This window comes from Engystomops pustulosus, chromosome 4, assembly GCF_040894005.1.
Source record: "Engystomops pustulosus chromosome 4, aEngPut4.maternal, whole genome shotgun sequence".
NCBI classification, from domain to species: domain Eukaryota; kingdom Metazoa; phylum Chordata; class Amphibia; order Anura; family Leptodactylidae; genus Engystomops; species Engystomops pustulosus.
This window is the reverse complement of record NC_092414.1, coordinates 214,604,208-214,616,536: the sequence shown is the minus strand read 5'-3', so window position 1 is coordinate 214,616,536 and position 12,329 is coordinate 214,604,208. Positions and strand designations below refer to the sequence as shown.

General features: G+C 37.1%; 3 non-coding genes across 3 annotated transcripts; 2 read left to right on the top strand and 1 right to left on the bottom strand.

Annotated features, from left to right (window-relative positions):
- Positions 1-7: 7 nt before the first annotated feature.
- On the bottom strand, positions 8-142 carry LOC140129312 (U8 small nucleolar RNA). Its single transcript, XR_011855506.1, has one exon. It is a non-coding gene; the product is annotated as a U8 small nucleolar RNA (small nucleolar RNA).
- A 3,041-nt stretch (positions 143-3,183) lies between these two features.
- Positions 3,184-3,257, top strand: TRNAI-AAU (transfer RNA isoleucine (anticodon AAU)). The gene has a single exon. It is a non-coding gene; the product is annotated as a tRNA-Ile (tRNA).
- Positions 3,258-9,427: 6,170 nt separating this feature from the next.
- On the top strand, positions 9,428-9,562 carry LOC140129292 (U8 small nucleolar RNA). Its single transcript, XR_011855487.1, has one exon. It is a non-coding gene; the product is annotated as a U8 small nucleolar RNA (small nucleolar RNA).
- The last annotated feature ends 2,767 nt before the right edge of the window (positions 9,563-12,329 follow it).

Genomic DNA, 12,329 nt, shown 5'->3' with positions numbered 1-12,329 from the left:
GTAATGTATCAGAATGTCACGCGCTCCGGGTTGTCGGCCGGGGCGGTGCGGGAGTTGGGTGTAATCACTCATCAGCCTCCTCCATTCATCATGTCTGTTACTCCCGGAGGAGGAACAGGTAAGGATTATCCCTTACTGACAATACTCCTATAGGGGCCTGAGAGAGGTCACACGATCCCTACTGTTTATACACATTAGGGAGACGAAGCACCAAACACCCGACTCTGGTGCAATAATAAGCCCGATGTGTTGTCACATGACTCCTAGGCCAGAACCGATTGCAATCAAGCGCTGAAGTAATAAAGTTGTATTGAGAAACCTGAATGTAGAAGACACGTTACCCATAATGCACTGCTGAAGAATCTGCATAAGGAGTCTGCAGTTCTCTTGTTCGCCTCTAGAGGTCTCAGAGTATCATAGTAGACAAGGTTTAAAAAAAAAAAAATACAATACAATGATCCATCAAGTCCAACCTGAATATCACACGATTGATCTAGAGAAAGTTTCTTTTTGTTTCAATTTATACGTGTGGAAAAATGTGAAAAAAAGTAGTAATATGGGAATTTTCTATTTTTTTCCCTAGTGTAGAGTTTGGACATTTTAGAACATGAGGATTTCACACAGTGATTATTAATTATTATTATTATTATTATTATTATTATTATTATTATTATTATTATTATTATATAATTGTATATATTATACTATTATTATTTATTATTATTATTGTTATTGTCTTATTAATCTTTATTATTTAGTTATTTGTAGATTCTAGGGATAGAGGAGGTCACTTTTTGCTCTTTTTGCTCACCTAAAGAGTCTGAATACAATATATGACTATTTTGCTGGTTCCCTCCCTTGAAAAGGTTAAATCGATATTTCATTTGAAACCCCTGGTCATCGCTATGATTTGTGTGATTATATTTCAACGCTATCAAAATTAGATGTAGAAATAAAACTTAACTGGCCCGTACGGGGATCGACCCCGCGACCTTGGCGTTATTAGCACCACGCTCTAACCAACTGAGCTAACCGGCCTGATGAAGATGACTGTGCGGACCTAGATGTTCCGTCATCTACAGTCAGGAAGGACGTAAAAGTGCAAAAACAGACTCACACATGGGAGTTGCAATCACTCACACTTATATACCTACATACAGCATACATATACCATATACAGACATACAGCATATACAGACATACACCATATACATACATACATACAGCATATACATACATACACCATATACATACATACATACAGCATATACATACATACACCATATACATACATACACCATATACATACATACACCATATACATACATACAGCATATACATACATATACCATATACATCCATACACCATATACATACATACACCATATACATACATAAAGCATATACAGACATACACCATATACATACATACACCATATACAGACATACACCATATACATACATATACCATATACATACATACACCATATACATACATACAGCATATACATACATATACCATATACATACATACACCATATACATACATACACCATATACAGACATACACCATATACATACATACACCATATACAGACATACACCATATACATACATATACCATATACAGACATACACCATATACATACATACAGCATATACAGACATATACCATTTACATACATACAGCATATACAGACATATACCATATACAGACATACACCATATACAGACATACACCATATACATACATATAGCATATACATACATACACCATATACAGACATACACCATATACATACATACACCATATACAGACATACACCATATACATACATACACCATATACATACATATAGCATATACATACATACACCATATACAGACATACACCATATACATACATACACCATATACAGACATACACCATATACAGACATACAGCATATACAGACATACAGCATATACAGACATATACCATATACAGACATACACCATATACATACATATAGCATATACATACATACACCATATACATACATATAGCATATACATACATACACCATATACATACATATAGCATATACATACATACACCATATACAGACATACACCATATACATACATACACCATATACAGACATATACCATATACAGACATACACCATATACATACATACAGCATATACATACATACACCATATACAGACATACACCATATACATACATACACCATATACAGACATACACCATATACATACATACAGCATATACAGACATATACCATATACAGACATACACCATATACATACATATAGCATATACATACATACACCATATACATACATACACCATATACAGACATACACCATATACATACATACACCATATACATACATACACCATATACATACATACAGCATATACAGACATACACCATATACATACATACACCATATACAGACATACACCATATACATACATACAGCATATACAGACATACACCATATACATACATACACCATATACAGACATACACCATATACATACATACAGCATATACAGACATATACCATATACAGACATACACCATATACATACATATAGCATATACATACATACACCATATACAGACATACACCATATACATACATACAGCATATACAGACATATACCATATACATACATACACCATATACAGACATACACCATATACATACATACACCATATACAGACATACACCATATACATACATACAGCATATACATACATACACCATATACATACATACACCATATACATACATACACCATATACAGACATACACCATATACAGACATATACCATATACATACATACACCATATACAGACATACACCATATACATACATACACCATATACAGACATACACCATATACATACATACAGCATATATGTATGTATATGCTGTATGTATGTATATGCTGTATGTATGTATATGGTGTATGTCTGTATATGCTGTATGTATGTATATGGTGTATGTCTGTATATGCTGTATGTCTGTATATGGTATATGTATGCTGTATGTAGGTATATAAGTGTGAGTGATTGCAACTCCCATGTGTGAGTCTGTTTTTGCACTTTTACGTCCTTCCTGACTGTAGATGACGGAACATCTAGGTCCGCACAGTCATCTTCATCAGGCCGGTTAGCTCAGTTGGTTAGAGCGTGGTGCTAATAACGCCAAGGTCGCGGGTTCGATCCCCGTACGGGCCAGTGAAGTTTTATTTCTACATCTAATTTTGATAGCGTTGAAATATAATCACACAAATCATAGCGATGACCAGGGGTTTCAAATGAAATATCGATTTAACCTTTTCAAGGGAGGGAACCAGCAAAATAGTCATATATTGTATTCAGACTCTTTAGGTGAGCAAAAAGAGCAAAAAGTGACCTCCTCTATCCCTAGAATCTACAAATAACTAAATAATAAAGATTAATAAGACGATAACAATAATAATAAATAATAATAGTATAATATATACAATTATATAATAATAATAATAATAATAATAATATAATATATATAATTATATAATAATAAATAATAATCACTGTGTGATATCCTCATGTTCTAAAATGTCCAAACTCTACACTAGGGAAAAAAAATAGAAAATTCCCATATTACTACTTTTTTTCACATTTTTCCACACGTATAAATTGAAACAAAAAGAAACTTTCTCTAGATCAATCGTGTGATATTCAGGTTGGACTTGATGGATCATTGTATTTTTTTTTTTAAAACCTTGGGCCACATTTATCACTTGTTTTTTCTGTTGTTTTTGCGCCTTTTCGTTTAGGCGCACCGTTTTTGCGCCATTTTTGCGATTAAACGTCAAATTAGCCGCGCAGCAAAAATAACCACCTTTCCCTCATCTATCGTTCAATTCCAGATGTTTTGCTGCGCCTAATGATATTCATCACGTGCGACTTTTGCATTTAGGCGCAAAAACGGGCGCAAAAACACTCCAGCCCGAAGGTGGCGTTATCTGAGAAGAAAGCACTGAGCCCCTTTGCAGAACAGCTCATTTCTAGCAGCAGAGCTCAGCCAGACACTGGAACATATAATACAGACATTACATACACTGCAGACACTAGAACATATAATACAGACATTACATACACTGCAGACACTAGTACAGATAATACAGACATTACATACACTGCAGACACTAGTACAGATAATACAGACATTACATACACTGCAGGCACTAGTACAGATAATACAGACATTACAGACACTGCAGACACTAGAGCATATAATACAGACATTACATACACTGCAGACACTAGTACAGATAATACAGACATTACAGACACTGCAGACACTAGTACAGATAATACAGACAGTACAGACACTGCAGACACTAGTACATATAATACAGACATTACAGACACTGCAGACACTAGTACAGATAATACAGACATTACATACACTGCAGACACTAGTACAGATAATACAGACATTACATACACTGCAGACACTAGTACAGATAATACAGACATTACAGACACTGCAGACACTAGTACAGATAATACAGACATTACATACACTGCAGACACTAGTACAGATAATACAGACAGTACAGACACTGCAGACACTAGTACAGATAATACAGACAGTACAGACACTGCAGACACTAGTACAGATAATACAGACATTACATACACTGCAGACACTAGTACAGATAATACAGACAGTACAGACACTGCAGACACTAGTACAGATAATACAGACATTACATACACTGCAGACACTAGTACAGATAATACAGACAGTACAGACACTGCAGACACTAGTACAGATAATACAGACAGTACAGACACTGCAGACACTAGTACAGATAATACAGACATTACATACACTGCAGACACTAGTACAGATAATACAGACAGTACAGACACTGCAGACACTAGTACAGATAATACAGACACTACAGACACTGCAGACACTAGTACAGATAATACAGACAGTACAGACACTGCAGACACTAGTACATATAATACAGATATTACAGACACTGCAGACACTAGTACAGATAATACAGACATTACATACACTGCAGACACTAGTACAGATAATACAGACATTACATACACTGCAGACACTAGTACAGATAATACAGACATTACATACACTGCAGACACTAGTACATATAATACAGACATTACATACACTGCAGACACTAGTACAGATAATACAGACATTACATACACTGCAGACACTAGTACAGATAATACAGACATTACATACACTGCAGACACTAGTACAGATAATACAGACATTACATACACTGCAGACACTAGTACAGATAATACAGACATTACATACACTGCAGACACTAGTACAGATAATACAGACATTACATACACTGCAGACACTAGTACATATAATACAGACATTACATACACTGCAGACACTAGTACAGATAATACAGACATTACATACACTACAGACACTAGTACATATAATACAGACATTACATACACTGCAGACACTAGTACAGATAATACAGACATTACATACACTACAGACACTAGTACATATAATACAGACATTACATACACTGCAGACACTAGTACAGATAATACAGACATTACATACACTGCAGACACTAGGAAAGATAATACAGACACTACATACACTGCAGACACTAGTACAGATAATACAGACACTACATACACTGCAGACACTAGTACAGATAATACAGACATTACATACACTGCAGACACTAGTACAGATAATACAGACATTACATACACTGCAGACACTGGTACAGATAATACAGACACTACATACACTGCAGACACTAGTACAGATAATACAGACATTACATACACTGCAGACACTAGTACATATAATACAGACATTACATACACTGCAGACACTAGTACAGATAATACAGACATTACATACACTGCAGACACTAGGAAAGATAATACAGACACTACATACACTGCAGACACTAGTACATATAATACAGACATTACATACACTGCAGACACTAGTACAGATAATACAGACATTACATACACTGCAGACACTAGTACATATAATACAGACATTACATACACTGCAGACACTAGTACAGATAATACAGACATTACATACACTGCAGACACTAGGAAAGATAATACAGACACTACATACACTGCAGACACTAGTACAGATAATACAGACACTACATACACTGCAGACACTAGTACAGATAATACAGACATTACATACACTGCAGACACTAGTACATATAATACAGACATTACATACACTGCAGACACTAGTACAGATAATACAGACATTACATACACTGCAGACACTAGGAAAGATAATACAGACACTACATACACTGCAGACACTAGTACAGATAATACAGACACTACATACACTGCAGACACTAGTACAGATAATACAGACATTACATACACTGCAGACACTAGTACAGATAATACAGACATTACATACACTACAGACACTAGTACAGATAATACAGACACTACATACACTGCAGACACTAGTACAGATAATACAGACATTACATACACTGCAGACACTAGTACAGATAATACAGACATTACATACACTGCAGACACTAGCACAGATAATACAGACATTACATACACTGCAGACACTAGTACAGATAATACAGACATTACATACACTGCAGACACTAGTACATATAATACAGACATTACATACACTGCAGACACTAGTACAGATAATACAGACATTACATACACTGCAGACACTAGTACAGATAATACAGACATTACATACACTGCAGACACTAGTAAAGATAATACAGACACTACATACACTGCAGACACTAGTACAGATAATACAGACACTACATACACTGCAGACACTAGTACAGATAATACAGACATTACATACACTGCAGACACTAGCACAGATAATACAGACATTACATACACTGCAGACACTAGTACAGATAATACAGACATTACATACACTGCAGACACTAGTACATATAATACAGACATTACATACACTGCAGACAGTAGTACAGATAATACAGACATTACATACACTGCAGACACTAGTACATATAATACAGACATTACAGACACTGCAGACACTAGTACAGATAATACAGACATTACATACACTGCAGACACTAGTACAGATAATACAGACATTACATACACTGCACACACTAGTACAGATAATACAGACATTACATACACTGCATACACTAGCACAGATAATACAGACATTACATACACTGCAGACACTAGTATAGATAATACACACACTACATACACTGCAGACACTAGTACAGATAATACAGACATTACATACACTGCAGACACTAGTACAGATAATACAGACATTACATACACTGCAGACACTAGTACAGATAATACAGACATTACATACACTGCAGACACTAGTACAGATAATACATACACTACATACACTGCAGACACTAGTACAGATAATACAGACATTACAGACACTGCAGACACTAGTACAGATAATACAGACATTACATACACTGCAGACACTAGTACAGATAATACAGACATTACATACACTGCAGACACTAGTACAGATAATACATACACGACATACACTGCAGACACTAGTACAGATAATACAGACATTACAGACACTGCAGACACTAGTACAGATAATACAGACATTACATACACTGCAGACACTAGTACAGATAATACAGACATTACAGACACTGCAGACACTAGTACAGATAATACAGACATTACATACACTGCAGACACTAGTACAGATAATACAGACATTACATACACTGCAGACACTAGTACAGATAATACAGACATTACATACACTGCAGACACTAGTACAGATAATACATACACTACATACACTGCAGACACTAGTACAGATAATACAGACATTACAGACACTGCAGACACTAGTACAGATAATACAGACATTACATACACTGCAGACACTAGTACAGATAATACAGACATTACATACACTGCAGACACTAGTACAGATAATACATACACGACATACACTGCAGACACTAGTACAGATAATACAGACATTACAGACACTGCAGACACTAGTACAGATAATACAGACATTACATACTCTGCAGACACTAGTACAGATAATACAGACATTACATACACTGCAGACACTAGTACATATAATACAGACATTACATACACTGCAGACACTAGTACAGATAATACAGACATTACATACACTGCAGACACTGGTACAGATAATACAGACACTACATACACTGCAGACACTAGTACAGATAATACAGACATTACATACACTGCAGACACTAGTACAGATAATACAGACATTACAGACACTGCAGACACTAGTACAGATAATACAGACATTACATACACTGCAGACACTAGTACAGATAATACAGACACTACATACACTGCAGACACTAGAACATAGAATAGATACATTTAGATACATTACAGACAGGAGCTGCAGACTCTATTTACAGTTCATCTCCTTCTATTTACAAAACATTCTGCAAACTCCTGAGCTCAAAGCAAGAGCAAGAGCAGTTTGCACAAGTTTGCAGAAGCTTGCAGAATTTTGCAGATACTCCAAACAAGTGTCCCCCATGTAATTCTGCACAGTATCACCAGTGTGTCTGAGGGGGATATTGTGCAGAATTACAGGGGTGCAGCAGGAGACCAGCACTGGGGGATCCCCTCCAGGAGAAGCCCCTGCTGAGAAGGTCACTGGGTGCTGGGTGTCACACACCTGGGTGCTGCTGAGGAGGTCACTGGGTGCTGGGTGTCACACACCTGGGTGCTGCTGAGGAGATCACTGGGTGCTGGGTGTCACACACCTGGGTGCTGCTGTGAGTGTTATCTTCATTCTGGGCTGCGGGAGAAGCAGAGAGGAGCTTGTAGCAGGATCACATGTAAGTGCTCGAATCTAACATTGCGCCTAAACTGCGCCTAAACTGCGCCAAAGTAAAGTGATTAATAAGAGGCAGGAAATATACTTATCACAGATGGTTGTAGCTTGTGATAATTCTGGCAAAACAGTGCGCCAGAATTTAGGCGCAACTACTACACTTAGGCGCACAAAAGTGATAAATGTGGCCCCTTGTCTACTATGATACTCTGAGACCTCTAGAGGCGAACAAGAGAACTGCAGACTCCTTATGCAGATTCTTCAGCAGTGCATTATGGGTAACGTGTCTTCTACATTCAGGCTTCTCGATACAACTTTATTACTTCAGCGCTTGATTGCAATCGGTTCTGGCCTAGGAGTCATGTGACAGCACATCGGGCTTATTATTGCACCAGTCGGGTGTTTGGTGCTTTGTCTCCCTAATGTGTATAAACCGTAGGGATCGTGTGACCTCTCTCAGGCCCCTATAGGAGTATTGTCAGTAAGGGATAATCCTTACCTGTTCCTCCTCCGGGAGTAACAGACATGATGAATGGAGGAGGCTGATGTGTGATTACACCCAACTCCCGCACCGCCCCGGCCGACAACCCGGAGCGCGTGACATTCTGATACATTACTCTGCTGGCAATCACAATGTGTGTCAATAAAGATAGTTATTAATGATCCATATCTAATAGGAATTTATAGTTTGTGGATTAGCTTTATCATGCATAATAATTATATGACAAACAACTTCAATTAATTTTTGGTCAATTTATACATTTATTTAAATTTGTTCTATACATTACAAAAAAAGTATTTCCCACTTTTTGGGTTTTTAACCCCTTAACGCCGCAACCCTTTTTCGTTTTTGCTTTATCATTTTTTACTCCCCACAATTAAACATCTATAACTTTTTTATTTTCCATGTCCAGAGCTGTGTGACGGCTTGTTTTCTGCGTAACAAAATACACTTCATAGTGATGGTATTGAATATTCCACGCCGTGTACTGGGAAGCGGGAAAAGAATTCCAAATGCAGTGAAATTGGTAAAAAAACCCCACATTTGAGTTGTTTTCTTGTGGGCTTGGATTTTACGGATTTCGCTGTGCGCCCCCAAATGATATGTCTATTTTATTTTTTGGGTCGGTGCGATTTCGGGGATAACAAATTTATACAGGTTTTATAATGTTTTCATACATTTAAAAAAATTAAAACCTCCTGTCCGAAATTTTTTTCGGGGATTTAGCGCTAATAACTTTTTTATACTTTGGTGCACGGAGCTGTGTAGTTTTTTTTATACTTTGGTGCACGGAGCTGTGTAGTTTTTTGCGGATTTTGATGACGTTTTCACTGCTATCATTTTTAGGACTGTGCGACCTTCTGATCACTCTGTATAGAACTTAATTTTTTAATTTTTAAAAAAAAAATTTGAAAAAAATTGCCATTTTCGACTTTGGGCGCGATTTTCCTTCGCCTCGGACCGCCCCCTCATGAATACATCGGACCGCTCGCAAAGCGATTACATTGTACTCCGCCGCAGTGTTAGATAGGAAGTTTCCGGTAACGCTATCCTTCTAACACTGCGGCGTTTGTTCAAGTACTAGGAGCTGCTTACTTTAGTAACATCTCCTAGTGGCGAAATTTTAGGTGACAGGTCCTCTTTAAAATGCCTGAACACTGTACTGGGAAGATGAAAGTCAGAGGGCGGCAGTTATCAATTAAAGGGTAACCGTCATTCTGAGCAAAAAATAATTAATTCTGCTCCAGGTGTCCCTGGGAATCAGTCCCTGAAGTACTTTGCCTCTCAGTCCCCATTTAGAACCTTTTTGGCCCATATCAGCGAGGGCTTCCAGCTCTAACAAGATCTACAATCAGCAGGATGGAGGGGCGGGACCTGCCTCCTATGACATCACCACAAGCACGTGCCGCTGACCAATGAGCTTGTGCATCTCAGACACACCCACACAGGCGAGTGTGAAGCTTGTAGCTAGGAGGCGGAATAATTTTCATAAGTGAAAATGTGAAGATTTTTTTATTAATAATAATAATAATAATAATATTAGTTAATTAACACCTAATTATATCGTCCTCGTGCGGCAAGGGGTGTATGGAGAGAGCTCACAAGCTGAGCTCTCTCCATACACAGCGGGTGACGGTTGCATAATACAGCCAACACCCGCCTGTCACTGCCGCGGTCGGTGCTGGCACGGATCTTGGCAGTTAACCTGTTAAATTTTTTAAAAAATATGAAAAAATTGTAAAAAAAAGTAAAAGTTTAAATCACCCCCCTTTCCCTAGAACTGATATAAATATAAATAAACAATAATTATAAACACATTAGGTATCATCTCTTCCAAAAATGTCCGATCTATCAAAATATATTAGTGATTTTTCCCCAGCGTTTAACCCTGTAACGGAAATTGGCGGCAAAAGTTGAAAATGCCACTTTTTTGCCATTTTGAAAAATATAAAAAATTCTATAAAAAGTGTTCAAAAGCCCATACAGTCCTCAAAATGGCAGCATTGAAAACGTCATCAAAAGTCGCAAAAAAAAAAAAGACACCACCCACAGCTCCGTGCACTGAAGTATGGAAAAGTTATTAGTGGCAGAACATGGCAAAATGAAGAATTTTTTTTTTTGTACAGAAGGTTTTAATTTTTTTAAATGTATGAAAACATTATAAAACCTGTACAAATTTGGTATCCTCGTGATCGTACCGAACCAAAGAGTAAAGTAGACATGTGATTTGGGGAGCTCAGTGAAAGTGCATCCTTTCCCAGTACACGGCTCGGAATAATAAATACCGTCACTGTGAAGTGCAGAAAACAAGCCCAAACACAGCTCTTTACATGGAAAAATAAAAAAGTTACAGATTTTTGAAGGTGGGGAGAAAAATGAAAATGCAAAAACGAAAAAGGCCCACGTCCCTAAGGGGTTAAATGACAAGAAAAGTTTCAGTATTTATAACATTTGTAACTAGAGGAGTGACCACCGATACAAGTAATAGGGGACACGGACACAATGTACCCCCCCTACTAGATTAAGTAGATTGTTCCCAAAATTAAATAACACAACTAAAAAGGAAACAAAAAACAAAATGTAGAAACATAAAATAACACTTTATTACATCATTAAAAACAAATCCATTTAGAAAGAGTCCAGCAAAGGTCCAATAACTAAATATACAGAATAAATAGGCCTGGATAGAAGGTCCAGTCATCAGAACTACTCAAGGTATTTACTTACAGACAAATATTTCACATTACCCAGAGGAATAACAGAGGACAAGGGGGCACCTACACAGGTCTACAGACACATAGGGGCACATTTACTTACCCAGTCCCAAAAGTGTATTGTCAGTCTGGAATGCACATCTGCCGCGATTCACTAAGAT